The following is an 18,434-nucleotide window of genomic DNA, read 5'->3' as shown; positions in this document are numbered from 1 at the left end:
CAATACATAACATGGTATTCCCAAAAAAAATTATAACCTCAAAAACGACGAAAAACGTAACTTCGGTTGACGAAACAATTCTCAGGCGCACTTTTTTGGTCTATCTTTACGGAAAATAACCGGGACGTGCGTGACCACTATCGCGGGAAATTCTTTTTTTGGCGACGGAGGATTGAAGCTTTACTATACCACACGCTTGGCAATATAGCAATGCTTCGCGTTATTTTACCACACTCTTGGCAATAAAATAACGTAAAGGGGGGCCTATCTAATATGCACTCGACCACACGCTTGGCAATCGAGTGTAACTATCTAAAAGACAGACCGTCCGCGAACCTAAACTAGGCAAGAATAAGGAGAGAAACGGATGTACAAAGAAGTTAGAGTAAAAAAATTTATTTTGATTTTCTTTACTTACTTTTGCCTTAATTTCTCACACACACACTGGAAAGAATAACTAGAACTTTCGAACTGAACGAACTTTGAAAAACAGCAAACTAATTTGGAATGGTTACACGAACTGAATTTAGAAAATAACTGCCTAATTTTCTTGAAAAGCTCCTTTTTATGCTTTTCGCAAGAGACTCCAACTCGAAAATCTTTGTCATTTTTGGGCAGGAAGAACTCAAATTTTCTTAACTTAATTGGTTGGAAAATTTGGGGAGTGTCTCAAGCGTAAGCAAAATTCGAACCCTAATTGGCCGGGGGCGGCGTGTGCGGGAGTGGCCTCATTTAAGTGCTTTGGACCTTCTTCACATAGATGGCCCTCTATATACTATTTTGACCTTTAATTATTTAAACTAATTCTATTTAAATTCAATTCTGTGTGTGGTACTCTAATTTTTACAAAAATATTACTTAATCTATAATAAAACTAAAGTACAGAACAAAAGTTAAGGATTATATTTATCTGAAAACAAACAAGATATTAATAGTCTTAACTATTAATTAATTATCAAAAAGCCTTAAGAAATACTGAAAAATCAGAGTTAATTATAATAAATATAGTCATTAACTTTCGTTCAAGCCGTTCTTAAATTTTCTAACGCAAAGTTGTGCGCATTCAACGATTAAACATACAAAATTCGCAATAAAAAAAAATCTTAATAAATACGGAAATATAATGAATTATTTCCATATTTATATTTAGGTATAAAATTAAAACTATCCGAGCAATAAACAAAAACTATTAATTAAAATAGTCCTTGTTGACTACTTGAATGTTACTTCCAATAGATAAATTTCGCATTTTTTAAGAGATCTGCAAGCAAATGCGCTTCCCTTAATTTAAAAGAAATTAGTAATATTGAAATTATTTAAAATAAAATAACAGTACTATCGGTAGGATGCACATGTGCGCTGCAGATCTCTACTTTCTAAAGATGCTCGCAATCTGGCTACTCTGGATGGCCCGATCGTAAGATCGCTCTGATTATTTTCAACATCCGAAGATTGCCAGATGCGCGAGCCGAAAACTGCCGTTCACAGAAAAAATTTTCTTTATTTAGCTGTATGCAGTTTTTCGTTTTTCATCTTAATTTACGAGCTAAGTGTGTGGCCGGTATTTTTTTGTCTTTTTTTTTTGAGCCGCCGTTACAGATAAAAGTCAACTACGAATTTTTGAAAATCCACATTTTTTGATTACCACATTATTTATTAGCACCTCAAGAACCTGCTTACCAAATTTGAGGCCTTAATGGCCAGAAGAAAATATTATACACAAGATAATGTAAGCCGACGGCGGATCGCGACATCGATTTTTAGCAACATTTTCGGTAATAACTCACAATTTCCCACGGCTACCCATATTATGCGATACATCATCTGAAAGCTCAACTTTTTCTCTATAAAACATCAGTTTTATACCGTTGAACAACTCCATTAACATAATGTAAATAAACAATTTTTTAAAAAATTTCGCGTCGCTCTATAAGAACCTATGTACGTATAGTCTATACGAAATGCGTCAACTTTGCGATTAAATATCTTAAAATTTCCCACGGTTACCCTAATAAATAATTATACCGTTGGATTCAACACGTTTTTATCTATTGAAATAACTACAACAGACCTCTAAAATTTTCGCGCTGGAGCCTCCTTAAGTCTTTCTTATAAAAGGATGTAATTCAGCCCAAGTTTCTCATAGCGAGAGTGTTCTGTAAGTCGGGCGTAAATTACAATGGGAAAGAAGTAGGTAAACTAGAGGAGCCTCAACTCAGAGGGGTATCGGCTCACTGAGTTGCAGCGTGTGAGTTGAGGTGTGTGCATGTTCACCTCACCTCCCCCCCCCCCCCCCTTACTGATCGGCCCGTGCGCTATCGACTCACCTCCCCCCTCCTCCTACTAAGTTATACCGGTACGTTCTACGCACTCTCCCCTCCCCTACTGAGTTAATCTAATGTGGCGAGCGTTCTCCCCCCTGCTCTGCTGTACTGTGCGTGCGTTCTACGCACTCCCCCACCCCCCTATACTATACTAATGTGCTCTGACGCGCGTTCTCTGCACTTCCCTCTCTCCCAGCCTACTGATTGATTCCTATGCACTATGTGCTGATGTGTTCTGACGCAACGTGCGTTCTCTGCACTACCCCTTCCCTCCTTCTCCTTCTCTCTCTCCTCGTGATCTGATGTATTCTCGATGCGCGCTCGCGCATTCTGTGTTACGCGTTTTGATTTTTTTATTGTGTGTGTGTGTGTGTGTTAAATTTTTGAATTTATCGGAAAAAAAACGGACGGATCGGGGGATCGAACGCGCGTTCTCCGGATCCGCAGGCCGATGCTCTACCGCTAGAGCTACAGCCACTGTTACTACGGGCAATACCGTATTGTGTATACTAGCTACACGATTGATATGTGGGGGGCGGTGGCTCTGCCGGCGGCTGCTGCTGGGGAGGGTCCAAGCGCTAATACAATAAATTTTAATAAATATACTAATTATAATAAATATTATACATAGATATTTATTATAATTGGTATATAACGAATAATAATAATTTTTTTGATGTTCAATGTGCGCGCGCGCGCGCGCGTGTGTGTGTGTGTGTGTGTGTCTGATCGCTGAAATAAAAAAAAGACATATTATTATTAATAATTATTTATTATATAAAAAAATAAAACAAAATATAAAAAATCCACAAAAAAATACAAAAAAATCTATAAAAATTTATAAAAAACTGACGCTTAGTTATCATCATCATCATCATCATCATCATCATCATCATCATCATCATCATCATCGGCGTCGTTGTCGTCGTTGTCGTCGTCGTTGTCCTTGTCGTCCTCGTCGTTGTCCTCGTCGTCGTCGTCGTCGCCATCGTCGTCGTCGTCGTCGTCGTCGTCGTCGTGATCAGTTGTGAAAAATTTGGCAACTTTATAGCGCGGGGCGCTGTCAACCGTTTCGTCCATGACGCACAGGCGCTTTTTTTTCCCCGTGATGTGGAGATTCTGCGTGAGCGCCGTTGTGGGTGATTCCGCGGGCTTACTCAAGGGAGCTGGCGACGGCGATCGAGAAGGCTGGCGCACAGCGGGGGAACTTTCGGGACTGAACGACCTCGATGTAAATAATCTGCGCACCATGTGTCTGACCGACCCATTCCGATCGACGTGCCGCCTGCTGCCGCGCTGCGGTAGTGATTCCACCCACTGCGGCTGCCTACTGCAGCGACCAGCGGCGCAGTATACGCACTCCCAGCCCTCGCATATTGGCATGGTGTTGTTGTTGTTGTTGTTGTCGTCGTTGTGATCGTCGACCTGCAACAAAATATGAAAAAAACTTAGAACATACTACCGCCGATTAGAAAAAAAGAAAAGAGAAAAAAAAAATCATACCTGTTCTCGTTGGCGGCAGGGCGTCTCTTGTATCTCTGGTGAAACTAAGGTCACCAAGAGCGGCTGTTGTGGCGTTGTGATGCAGATGATCACGGGTGCTGCTCGAGGCGTCACCAGGTCAACGTGTATCACGTGTCGTGATGATGGTGGTGGTGGTGGTGGTGGTCGACGCGAGACAATTACCTGTCAGACCATCTCCACGTCATCGTCGTCATCGTCATCAGATCTGCAAAAAAAAAGATTCTTTAATTGAAAAAAAATCAATTCATATATCTATCTATATATATAATAATATTCAACGTACACATTCACCGTTGGAAGCAATCGCGAGCTTGGAGACGGTGGCAGTAATTCAAGTGGCGACCGATGCCTGCTGTAATAGGAAACACATGTATTTGTACTGAAATTCCCTGTATAATAAAACTGTGAGAGTAACAGTGTACTATGCCGATAACGACTACGACGACGAAAGCCAGACATCGTAAAAAAAAGAACGCGATCCAAAAACAAAACAAAAAATTTTAACTACGTGAGAGAAAGGGACATTAAATTTGAAATTGGAAATACTCTCTCTCTCTCATATACACACGTACATACATATTATATAACGAATAATACAATATTATTCAATGAAAAAATAACAGAACTTCTTTTTTAATGTAAAGAACATATATGCTCTTATTATTATAAAAAATTTATGTATAACTAATACCATTATATTGATAAATTAATAAAATTTAAATATAATTGTGTTATTAATATAATGGTATTAATTATATATAAAAATTTATATTAATAAGAACATATCTATTTACATTTAAATGATTTTGTTCTTTATATTATAAAAAACAGAATGAGAGAGAGAGAGAGAATAGAATAGAATAAGCTTTATTAAGCCGTGGGGTATAACCCCGTAGGCTATGAGCAGAATACAATGCAGATACATTAAATTAGAGCGCAGTAATAAGCGATAAAGTTATACAAATAAATATTAATTTAAGATGAACATAAGTTAAACAATATAATTAAGGAGTATGAGTGTGAGATTATGAAGCATACATAGCAATAAATGATACAATATTCGCATGAGATGGAAAGAATAGAGATATATTGATTGACAATAGATTAGGTGACAAGATAGATGAGATCACAGAGCAGGGCGTACTAAATGGGATGTGATGAACTTAAGTGACTAGTGGTGAACAGGCAAGCATAACACAGTACGTTATGCTGAAGAGGCCAGAATAAACACTAAATAAAATCACCGGCCAAAGAGGGTAATTGGAGCCAGCAAACAAGTTAACAAGCATGGTGGTCAAGCAGATTCAAGACTAAGAACTAACTCGTAAGGCCTGGAGAGATGACGAAGTGACAGTGAAGGTAGATTGTGGATCAGGGTGGAAGTGTCGGTCGGTGTTACAACTTGGAATTGAATGGGGGAAAATTACAGACCAGGTAGCGACCAGGTGATAGGAGGTACTCTGATGAGGAAGTGAAGGCGGAGACGTTGAAAGGAAGAGGGATAGAAGGAAGTTTCAGGAGCAAGGGAAGATTTGTGAGGTGTTCGGCGTCCACCCTATGGCGAAAAAGGAGCTTTTCGATCACCATAAAATAGTCATAGAGCCAGCGCCTGAGCTCTACATAGCGAGTAATATCAAACTCAGCTATGGCCAGCTGGTTGAGAAGATACATGCCATAGGCCGCCGCCGAGAACCTCCAAGCCTCAGTTCTTGGAGCGGGATAGGAGAAGGCCATCGGGGGATTGCGGGAGGAGTGCTTAAGATTAGGAGGATTTGGGGTTTTGACATAAGTCGTAAGGTAGCACGGGTGTTGACTGCATACAGTTTTGTATGTACGAAGGATGAGAGAGATGTTGCGCTGACTCTCAAGAGATAGCCAGCCCAGACGCAATCTATGGAAGGACACATGGGAGTCAATGTTTGGTGTGGGGATGAAAGGTATAAAGCCTGTGATAAATCGGACATAGGCATTGAAAGCTGTTTGAAGGGCCAGGGTTCTGGACTTATCAAGGTGCATGAAGGCTATGGAGGCGTAAGAAAAGTGGGGAAAGATCAAAGTTTGAACCAGGTATTTCATTGTTTCAATGGTGAGTGATTTTCTGTAAAATTTAAGGGAATTTAGACCAAGGTGAACTCTCTTAACAATGTCGGAGATGTGGGGTTTCCATTGAAGGGTCGAGGTGATAGTAAGTCCAAGGCTTTTGACCGATGATGAGAATGGAATCTCAACATCATCAATCTTGAGCCTGGACAACGAGTTTAGGTCAATAGCGAGGACGTGAAGTTCGCTACCAACGATCATGACCTTTGTTTTGGCGACGTTGAGTTGGAGACCGTTCGCTCGCGCCCAATCCGCCACCGCCTGTGCATCTAATTGGACCTTCTCAAGCCCCTCAACAATCTGGGAAGGGACGCAGTGATGGTAAATCTGAGTATCATCAGCGTAAATTAGATGCTTGCAGAAAAAAAGAACTCGTGGGAGGTCATTAATGAAGATGGCAAACAGTAGCGGACCAAGGACGCTTCCCTGCGGGACACCCGTCCGGGAACGCTCCCACCGCGAAACAGTGTCCCCATGGTCAATGACAGCTTGCACCCTGTCGACAAGATAGCTAAAGAACCATCTTAAGACGGAGTCACCAACGTGACAAGCTCTGATCTTATTAATAAGCAAGTCATGTGGAATTCCGTCGAAGGCCTTTGAGAAATCAAAAAGGACAAGGATGGTAATTTGCCTCCTATCAATGGCAAACCTCATGTCGTCAAGGACGCCCACTAAAGCAGTCTCAGTAGAGTGTCCCTTATGGAAACCAGCCTGTCTGGGATCCAGAAGGTCATTAGCTTCCAAGTGGTCAGAGAATTGTCGGTGCAATATTCGTTCAAGGATTTTTGAAGGTTCAGACAACTGTGCTATGGGCCTAGTATCAGAAGGAGACTGGGGTGATCTGACCTTAGAAAGAGGACGAATAAGGGTGCGCTTCCACGTGGCTGGGAAAGTAGATGTTTCAATGGACTTGTTATATATATCAGTAAGGTTGCAAGCCACGGTGTCAAGTCCAAGGAGAAGCATTCCTCCCGTAAGTCCATCACAACCCCTACCCCTAGAACGCAACACCCTGATCTCGCTCTCAACATCAGCATGTTTAATTTTTGAAAAGACAAAAGGAGGAAAAGTAAAGGTCAAATGCAAGGGGGAACTGCAGATATTGTCAAATGTAGTGAGGGTTAGGGCTGGAGATCTGTTGACAACTGTAGCAAAGTATTTATTGAGTTCGTCAGCTGAGAAAAAGAGCAGTGGTGACGGCAGAAGTCGATTGGTTAGGCCGATGTCATGGAGAGTCCTCCACTTGGATTTGGAGCTATTGGCGTGTTCAATATTATGACGGATATGGTTATTTTTCCTAGTATCGAGCTCGTTTGAAATGGCGGTTCTTAGGGAGCGATATTGTTGAAGGGCTAAGGATGAGTTGGAGGCTCGAAAGCGTTTGTAGGCTGCGTCACGGATCCGCATTTGGACACGCAGCTTATCAGTCACCCACGGCTTCTTTTTGGAGGAGATGGTGACCAGACGAGAAGGGGCTAGTTCGTCAAAAGCTCCACAAACCGCAAGGGTGAAAGTTCGCTCAAGTTGATCGACTGAGGGAGTGTCTCGACGAAGAGAATCACCCAGGTAATCCTGGGAGACCGAGAGCTTGGTGGTGATAAGAGAGTTCAGGACAGATTTATCAAGACGATGGAGAGAGCGGGAGGCAAAGGTTTTAGGTTGTTCTTGGGGCGAGGAAAAAAGTATGAAAAGCTCAATTAGGTCATGATAAGGTACAAATGGGGAGAGAGATTTGGTGAAACTAAGGATATGAGTTTAGGGATTTGTTATGAAAAGATCCAGCGCTGTATGTGTGGTCACTCCTCTCTCAGTAATGGGATGGTGTATAGGCTCGGTGGAGACAACCCTAAGTGCGTGTGAATCGATGAGATCGCGCAATGCCAGGACGTGTGGAAGATGTGATGTAAGGTCGGACTTGAAATCACCAGTGATAATGACATCATTGAAGAGAGGAAGAAAGGAAGAGATGGTGTTGAAGAAAAATGATGGGATTTTGGCGGATGGACGGCGGTAGACAATTGCAAATAAAAGTTTTAGGTGGCTTTTATTTTGGATTTCGGCTATCATGAATTCAGGTGAGTTGTTAAACGTGGGATCAGAGGCAGCGAGTAATTTTACTGTCAAACTATTGCGGCAATAGAAGCCAACTCCACCACCCTCCTTGCCCTCGCGATCTAGTCGGAAAAAATTGTAATTGTCTAGTACGAGGTGGTCATCAGAGATGACATTACAAAGTTTGGTTTCGGAGATGGCAATAATGTCATATGAACTTGTATGTGCCTGTGCTTCTAGGAGAGAGAAATGCCACGGTACGTTTAGGCCGTTTATGTTGATGTGCGCAACGGTGAGGGAAGATCGAGATGGGATGGAGGTGGTAACAGAATTATTTAGTGAGACCGTTGAATGTCATGAAGTTTGAGCTGGGTTACGGGTTGGCGACTGAGAAGAAGAGGCAGATAAAGTGAAGCTTGGTGTATTTGCAGCCGGTCGGATATGAAGATCAGAGCGAGGGAGTCGGAGATCGTGACGGGCACCGGTAAGAGGAGCGGAAGGCGCGGCCGAAGGGTGAGGGTGACCTGGGGCTCCCGCCGAGCATGCGACTGGTTGGCGAGATGCCAGCCTCGGCAAACCACATAGGTCAGCCTCAGAGACAATAGGGATGAGCTCCGATTGCGGCGTGGCGCGGCAGAAGACCCGCAAGTTTCGCACCACAGGCCACGCGTATCCGAGGTCATCACTCACTTTTCTGGCCTTGGATAGCAGCTCGAAGACAGGCTTGGGGTAGATTGGACGCAGTAGTACTCGTAAACCACCTCCACAGCCAAAGATCGTCTGGGCAGTATGCCCCTTCAGTCTGGACGAAAGCTTGATTATTCTGTCCCGAGAGGATGGCGAATCCAGCAGGAAGGTGAACCTTGGGTCGAGTGAGAGAAGGACTGCGACTGATCTGTGGGCGCAGTAGAGCGAGAGGCAGCGGTGGGATTCCACTCCCTTGTCGCAATAATCGCAGGAAGGTTGTGCTCTCCACCAAAGCCCAGCGCAATGAGGACAGAAGTAGCGGCCTGGAAGAGGGAACCTTGAAATTCCGCTGGTAACCCATGGACCAAGATTTCAGGCTCGTCGACTATTGCGAAATGGACGTCACACTCGCGAAACTCATCCTGCGTTTTAGTCCAGAGTCCGCAAAGTTTCTCAAAGCGCTCAGAATTGAGTTGGGCTTCCCTCGCATGCCGCTCCGCGTTAAGCTGCGACTCCCTGCGGAACCACTCAGGTGCCTCAGACATTGCCGAATAATCGGAGTTCCGACCTGTAGTTGGAGGTAGCTCAGATCTGCAGGCTTTGGTGATCGGCAGTGGTGATGGCTGAGTTGGTGAGGCTAGACGTTTCCTGGCGTGTGTGATAATGGAGGGGGAGTGTCCTTTTGGCATAGCGAAGATATCCAAGACGGTATTGGCTAAAGTAGTATCAACGTTCGGCGAGCGGTTGAGGCAGCAGTTAAATTCTGCAAAGTTGTGATTGGTTGGTCTTGAGTTGGGTGAAATGCAACAGTTGTGGTACAGGGAATTACAGGAGTTGCAGAGGAGGAGTTGATCAGGTCGTCGCACGATCAATCCGCACTTGGCACACACGCGGCTTGACATAAATAGGCGAGATAGGTTTAGAAAGAAATGAAGTGTCTATAATAATTTGAATGTTCGCGCGCAATTTCAAGTGGCGCGGATGCGCACGCAACCAACCAGCTATGATAAACTCGGTAGAGTGACCTCTACCGAGGAAAAGCGAATTATTACAGAGGGTGTGGCGGGAAAATCAAAATGCGCGCGAAGATGATGCTCACAGTAATGCGGAACACGAAATAGAAATTAGGGGGAAAATTTGGCGCGGAAAATTCGCAAGATGACGCAACCCGACTTAAATATACGTTACAACTTAAGATTAAAATGAATAATTATAAAAATAACAATAAAGATGAAGATGTGAATTACACTAGATGAATCGAGGTGAGATGTAGTCTTAACAATTAAAATGATAGATTACAGGTTCGCAGTAATAACAAATAATAAAAGAAAAATGAACAATACAGAGTAGTGGCAAAATGTAGGTAGGACAAAATATTCCTCACTTAACCGACGAGAAAATAGTTGTTCTAGCGATGATATTCGTTGTTGGTAGAGCTAGAACGGCCAGGTAGGTGAGATGTCCTGATGCAATTGTGATTCAGCAATTGATTCTGTTAGTAGAGAGACGTATGCAGTGTTGATCCAGGTGAAAGAGGTTAGGTGATGCTGGTTGCACAAGTAATGCAAATTCCAGGGCAGAATGCAAATAATTATGCATGAAACAGCGTACACTTGTTAGCCCCGTGGAAGATGCACTACCTGGAACAGTTTGCTCGAAGGTATGATGCCAGATGATTAGATAAACTGAATTTGTTGAAGAGCCGTTGAAAAGATGCTGTGATGCTTACCAGAGAGAGAGAGAGAGAGAGAGAGAGAGAGAGAGAGAGAGAGAGAGAGAGAGAGAGAGAGAGAGAGAGAGAGAGAGAGAGAGAGAGAGAGAGTAAAAGAGAATGAAAAAAATAGGTACTTACAATAAAAATATTGTAGGTGGAAGTGTCAGTGGCATCCGAATTGTTGTCGCTTCGTGGATGTCGTCGCCGTTTCTCCTCGACGAAGGTGTTCGCGGCTGCTCGACGACTTCGTCCACCGCTGCTTCATTCACACCGAAAACTTCATCTTCGGAAAGATCGCCGTCCTCGCCAAATGCTTCCATAGCTTGTTCTCATGCGTCTAAATTTCACGGCCTATCGTCTGGCGCAAACAATTGCTGCAGAACTCGATCTCGCACTTCACTATTGTATTCGCGTTGCATCTTCCTTCACCAAAGTTGACTTTCCAACCAAAAAAATCACTGTGACGTAACGTTGCGAGGCGTTCGAATTTTATTCATTTTTGGAAATACTTGCCGCGCTTCGGTCATTGGTTGAAGATTTGGGAGTAGGGGGTGCGAGACTACGCGACAGCACTGATTTTGTCGCGCGCATAAGACGATCATAACATAGGCACACAAAAAATAAAAAGTGGTCTGTATCAAAAACAACACACATATATTCCCATGTATTTTGCCACGCTGAATCCGAATCCGCAGTCATTTTGACCCCAGCACGTCAGGATCAAGGTCATTTGAAGGTCAAACTCGAATAAAAGTAGTATAAAAAAATGTAACTAGTATTTCTATGGTTTCGAGGGTCGCTGAACATAAATCCGACATCCCTTTGACCCAAGCACGCCAGGTTCAAGGTTATTTCAAGGTCAAACATAGACATTGCACGAAAAGTTGAATTCTGACTACAGATTTTGAAAGTACGGAAAAAATTACGTTCAGAGACAATTTTTTCAATTTTTTTTATCGTGAATCCAGCGGTCATTTCGAGGTCATTGTATTTTGATCCCATGAAAATCAGTATGAACATTTTGAAAAAACAGAAGTACGTCTTCAATGAATAAAAAAACTCTTTCCATACGTTTTGACGGTTGCTGAATCCAAATCCGTGATCTCCGTGACCCAAGCACATCAGGTTCAAGGTCATCTGGAGGTCAAACTCAAGAAAACGTAGTTTAAAAAAATGTAACTAGTATTTCTATGGTTTTGAGGGTCGCTGACTCCAAATCCAAAATTAGAATTGCTCCGACTACTCGAGTTTGGTTTGTAAAGTGATAGAATTTATACTTCTCTTCTCTTGTAACGGACCCTTTTATCTTCAAAAGATCTATGCAGCGGTTTTCTTTTTCTTTTTTCCGTTTCTGACTCGTTTTCCCTTTTAAGCATCCAGCAAAAATCTGCCATCATATTTACATCCCATCTTCCTTGATACCGGCGTTCCATATCTTTGATATCTTGATGAAACCGTTCACCCTGTTCTTCGCTATAGTCTCCGAGATTTTCTGGGAAGTAATCAAGATGAGAATGTAGAAAGTGCAATTTTAAATTCATTAAGCATCCTAATTCTTTGTAGCTATTTAATAAATTTTCCACCAAAGTTTGGTAATCTTCACTTCTCTGATTCCCGAAGAAATTTTCTGCTACTTTCTTGAAACTTGACCATGCAGCCAATTCTACAGGGGTCATCTTTGTGATAAAGTCGTTATCTCTGAATAAAGTGCGGATTTGGGGACCATCAAAAACACCTTCTTTTAGTTTGGCATCACTTATGCCTTGAAACTTCTATCCTAAGTATTCAAAACATTTTCCATCCTTGTTCAGAGCTTTGACGAATTGCTTCATAAGACCAAGTTTGATATGAAGGGGTGGGAGCAAAATTTTTGAAGGATCTATTAAAGGATCCCGGAGAACGTTTTGTACGCCTGGATTGAAATCAGTTCTTTTTGGCCACTCTTTCTGTACATAGTGATGCTTTCTATCTCTACTATCCCACAGACACAAGAAACAGGGATATTTTGTAAAACCTGACTGCTGACCCAGAATCAGAGTTGAAATTTTAAGGTTACCGCACACTTTCCATTTGTGATCCGAGTAATTGATTTTTTCTAATACAACTTCCAAATTCTGGTATGTTTCCTTCAACTTCGTTGAATGAGCTATCGGAATAGGCGCAAAAGAGTTTCCATTGTTCAAAAGTACAGCTTTGAGGCTTCGTTTAGAAGAGTCAATAAATAACCTCCACTCTTCATCTTTATAAATATTAGGTTTCAATTCATTCATTAATCCTCTCACATCTGTACAGAATGTCATCGAGTTCTCTGAATCTTTGGCAAAGAACTTACGAAACTTCTCTTCTATTCCGATAAACATAAGCCTTGGTCCTCTTGGACAACAAATTCTTCTTTTTCAATACTGCGGCCAGATACTCGGCTCCATCTTTGGGTAATCCCAAATCTCTTACGAGATCATTCAACTCTTTTTGATTGAAAGTTTCGGGGGTATTATTCGAGACAACGCTTGGTAAATATTCATCTTCTTTGCTATCACTTTGACTGTCACTTTCCTCATCTGAGGATTCAACAACTTCCATTTCCTTTGGTGCAAGTGATGTATCAACTTCCATAGGTTCTTGGTCAGTAGCTTCCTCTTCTAACGGTATTGGCTTACTGATTGGGTTACTGATGCTACTTCAGCGTACACGATTTTATTTTTTGTAGTTGCGTTAAGTTTCTCCCATCGTGATAATATTGTTCTGCAACAATTGCAAATCATATGAGGTACCCAGACTGTATTTTGGCTGACAACCTTTAAATTAAAACATTCTTCGTAAATAGTTATAAACCTATCTGATAACAGCCTTCGATATTTTGGCACTTCAAATTTTCCACAAACATAACAGAAATCATCTGTTTTTCCATCACACCTATGAAAAGTAGATTCTATTCTACTAGACTTGCGGTCACTTGATGACGACGCTTGCGGGCCCGCTTGCTCACCCTGACCAACCGCCGATACTAGGCATCCGAAACCCTGCATCGTACCTTCTCGTGTGCCGGCCATGACGGCATCGTGCTTTCACCCCAGAGCTTTGCCGGAAAACAAAAAAAAAGAAAAAAAGCCGTTTCCCGCCGTCACCGCGTGGAGGTGCCCTAGGTTCCGGCACACGAAAAACGTAGGTGTGATATAAAATCTTACGCTTTCAGGCTATAGCGAATAACAGGGTGAACGGTTTCATCAAGATATCAAAGAGATGGAACGCCGGTATCAAGGAAGACGGGATGTAAATATGATGGCAGATTTTTGTTGGATGCTTAAAAGGGAAAACGAGTCAGAAACGGAAAAAAGAAAAAGAAAACCGCTGCATAGATCTTTTGAAGATAAAAGGGTCCGTTACAAGAGAAGAGAAGTATAAATTCTATCACTTTACAAACCAAACTCGAGTAGTCGGAGCAATTCTAATTTTGGATTTGGAGTCAGCGACCCTCAAAACCATAGAAATACTAGTTACATTTTTTTAAACTACGTTTTCTTGAGTTTGACCTCCAGATGACCTTGAACCTGATGTGCTTGGGTCACGGAGATCACGGATTTGGATTCAGCAACCGTCAAAACGTATGGAAAGAGTTTTTTTATTCATTGAAGACGTACTTCTGTTTTTTCAAAATGGTCATACTGATTTTCATGAGATCAAAATACAATGACCTCGAAATGACCGCTGGATTTACGATAAAAAAAATTGAAAAAATTGTCTCTGAACGTAATTTTTTCCGTACTTTCAAAATCTGTAGTCAGAATTCAACTTTTCGTGCAATATCTATGTTTGACCTTGAAATGACCTTGAACCTGGCGTGCTTGGGTCAAGGGGATGACGGATTTATGTTCAGCGACCCTCGAAACCATAGAAATACTAGTTACATTTTTTATACTACTTTTATTCGAGTTTGACCTTCAAATGACCTTGATCCTGACGTGCTGGGGTCAAACTGACTGCGGATTCGGATTCAGCGTGGCAAAATACATGGGAATATATGTGTGTTGTTTTTGATACAGACCACTTTTTATTTTTTGTGTGCCTGTGTAATTAGTGGTGGGAGGAGTAGCTAAAGAAAATGTGATTAGTGCGGAGAAAAGACGCCAATGTGTATTAATACAGGATCGCGATAGCGCGTACGCTCTTTTTCTCACGCAACGGACGAAGAGTAGGTGGTGGCAAGCCGTTGGTAGTGACAAGTTGCAGTGAACGAACGATCGGCTCTTTTCTGGGCCACTTTTTTCAAGTTGACGAAGCTATACAATCCCGACAGTTAATCGATATCATCATCAGTTCAGATTAACTTAAAACAGCACTTTTCAGTGCTAAATTTTCAATAAAAAAACTTATATTATTTTTTTATAAATCAGCACTTTTCAGTGCTATTCAAACGTATGCGCAAATATATCGTAGCCGCAAAGGTAAGTACTAAAAACAAACGTTTCAACAAAAAACAATAACAATTTAAAATTACGAATAAATTCAACCTTGTGTTTTTCTTCATTCTTACCCCTCCATTTTCAGCGAGACGAGTAGGTAAGTATAAGGTAAGTATTTTTTAATTAGTTAAAAAATATATACAAAATTAAAATAGTTCGTTTAATTCAGTGTACAAAATAATATTAAAAAATAATAATTTTTTCTAAATCATGAAGTAATATACAGTTAGTATGCACTATCTTTAGAAAGAGCGACAATGACTCAAACGGTAGAGCACTGTCGTACTCGTATAGATGCAAAGAAGGCTAGGTTCGATTCTCCTGTATGTCTATTACCGAAAGATTATTATGAGAAAAAATTCGATAAATAATGTTACTAATTTTTTCTTATAGAGTATTTGATGTAGACAATTAATTATTTATATGTAAATTGTCAACAATTAAATTCAACAGAAAGGACAGGTAATTTCTTCTTAATTAAAATAATTAAAATATCGTTATTAAAAAACAACAACAAAAAAATGTCTCTAAAAATCAGTGCGTATATGGGACAGTTTTAAATGACGTCACTCGCATAGACCGTTGAGTCAATTCCCCACAAGTTGTATGCTTTACATACGCATACACGCACGTGCGCGCGCACGTGTATGTATAACTCATAAAAATTAAATGAATTTTTTTTATGGAATGTATGGCATGTATGGAATGAATGGAATGTATGGCACGTAAGGCATGTATGGAATTTTTTTAATGGACAATGGAGGAGGGGAAATCTAAATCGTCCGTTGTAAAAATGAGCTGCATCTCATCAGCAGTTGCATTCGCATCGAGAGTGAACTAGTGTAAAGTGTGAAAGAAAAAAAGGTTATACGAACATTCTACAATGAGCTCCAACAAGATTGTCTATAGGTAATTATTTGTTTTATTGTTTATAGAACATACTTTATATATTTTTTCAATATTTTTTTATTTGTGCAAATTTGAGCAAGCGAGGCTGGATAGCTTCACGTCTCAATGGACATGAGCACACGTACGACCAGCAGATCTTGCTGCGGCCAGCTTTTATTATACGGGGCAGATCGATCAAGTGCTAGTGCTAGTGCTAGTGCTACTGCTACTGCTACTGCTACTGCTACTGCTACTGCTACTGCTACTGCTACTGCTACTGCTACTGGTACTGCTACTGCTACTGCTACTGCTAATGCTACTGCTACTGCTACTGCTACTGCTACTGCTACTGCTACTGCTACTGCTACTGCTACTGCTACTGCTACTGAAGAATACAGATTAATATTATATTTTTTCACGAGAGCTTGAAAATCTGCATTGTAGAATTCCTTGCCTCTATCCGTATGAAGATTCTTTGCCGTCTACCTTTCGCTAAAATAGATTTCATGGCCGCTGTCACATCGCGACCGGTTTTACTTTTCACTGGCACAGTCCACGCGTGCTTGGAAAAATTATCAATTATCGTGAGAAGCCAATTGTAGCAGCGATTTTGTCTAGAATAGGCCTGCATATCGACGAGATCGGCTTGCCACGTCTCATTGATACCTTGAACGTCGTACTTTCGTCTTGGATAATTACGTCTCGTTGGTTTCTGCAACTCCTCCACGACCGCTTCCATATAATCGACTGTTTTCTAAATTTTCAACACTTGACTTTATTCGTGGTAATTCCTCTTTGATAATTGCATCCAAATCCTCAAGATCACTCCTTAATCGTGCGATCACGTCTCTCGTAGATTTGATTGCCATCTGAATGATGTTTTCCGCAGTTTCCCAATTTATAGCATCTTTAGCCTTCCGCGGAGGAGCAAGATTTTCCAATCTTTTATTCTCCAGATCGTAATGGTACTCGCTTGTGAGCTTGAACCCAATACCGGGTGGACCACGAAGACCGTAGACTCCTTGCTCTTTATATTTACGTCCGAATATGTCGACGTTCATTTTGATAATGCTCGAACGATAGGTGTGCTCTTAGTATATATATATATATTCACCCTCTCGTAATTCTTCGATTTTCAAATGAATTTCGTTGATGTGATTATTGGTACCAGCTGATTGCTCAGCCACTAACAATCGAAGACAATCAACGAGCTCATTCGGATCATCCCAGTATATGTAATCCATAGAAGTATTATTTCGCGCAATCTTGTAGATAGGTAAAGACGTACCAGTCGTTTGTAGCAGCCCCTCACCTCGTTTTGTATTTTTTTTTTAGTCAAACCAAATAACGGACCAATTATGTTATTGAATGTATTACTATTGTGCGCTCGTATAGCCTCGTTTGGATTATTTTTCTTCCTATGAATATTAGAAATCTCCAAGATTTCTTTGTAGCTCTTGAGATCATTGGAAGCGATTAAATTTTGATCAGGTTGCTTTGCAACCAATAACTCCATTAAACCCTGTGTTTTTGAATACTTGAAACCATCGACGTCTACGTTATCTTTATCAAAAATCACCGTAGATTTACCAAGCGTGTATGATCCATTTCGTTCTTTAGGTACTCCATAAATCAAGTCCACAAAATTCGAATCACTTTTATCCAATGCATTCGTGTACTTGTCGTCAGCTAGATGCTCATCCTCGATCGGCTCGTTGGATAAACTGTTAAAAAACTGTGTAGTATTGTGCGTGACAGTAGCATCGCTATCTCCGCCACTAGACTGAGCAGTTTCGTACTTGTTGACATTATCAGCCGAATTGATTTCGTATTTTAATTTTTTTTTGTATAAAAACTTCGGCTTTTTAATAACTGTAACGGGAGTTTCGTTTTTTATTTTAATCAATACTACGTATACAAGTCGTATAACTCATTATGTAATATTTCACTAAAAGTTTAATAAATAATTGTAAATAAAAATCTTTTATTCCTGCTAAAAAAAAAATTTTTTTTTTAATTTGAATATTTTACGTTGAATTCGTATTCGTTGAGTAAAAACGCTTAATTTTTGCTCTTATGATTTTTTTAGTTTGAATCATAGTTTTTGAGTTATGAGCTGTTGAAAAAAATGTGATTTTTTTACATAAAATTAAAAAATTCCCTAAAAAATAAATGAACCGAAATTCTGCATAGCGCATTTTAAAGAGGAGTACCATAGCTTTAACCTCCATTTTGTTTTTTTTTAATCCGATTATTTTTAACAAAGTTATGCCAATTTGGAAATGGACGAAAAAAATTGAAAATTTTTTTTTCTTCATTTGTTTATAAAAAATTAATTAAACGTTACTTTTTTAAATATTTTCATCATATATTGAAGGGCTTGGTACAAGCTTCAAAACGTACTTTGAATTTTTTAGATCGGTTGATTCCTTATAGAGGTACAAAACTTCAAAGTTTGACAGATTTTTGATGGGGTGGCTAAATTTATGTGAGCGGCAGTGTAAACATTTTTGAATCTAACGCCATTGGAGTAAGTGATAAGCGCCAAAAGACTGTTGGTATTGCCATAGTTGGACGAACCACAAAAAATAGCTCTGATGCTATTCGACAGTAAATCTCCGTGACGCTTTGATCGCTTATCCTCCCGCACGATAACGTCAAAATTTTCTACGGGAAGTTTCA

The sequence above is a fragment of the Phymastichus coffea genome, unplaced genomic scaffold (assembly GCF_024137745.1).
Source record: "Phymastichus coffea isolate CEN01 unplaced genomic scaffold, Cenicafe_Pcof_1.1 PCOF00027, whole genome shotgun sequence".
Lineage (NCBI taxonomy): Eukaryota > Metazoa > Arthropoda > Insecta > Hymenoptera > Eulophidae > Phymastichus > Phymastichus coffea.
The sequence above is the reverse complement of the archived record's forward strand: the minus strand, read 5'-3'. Positions refer to the sequence as shown.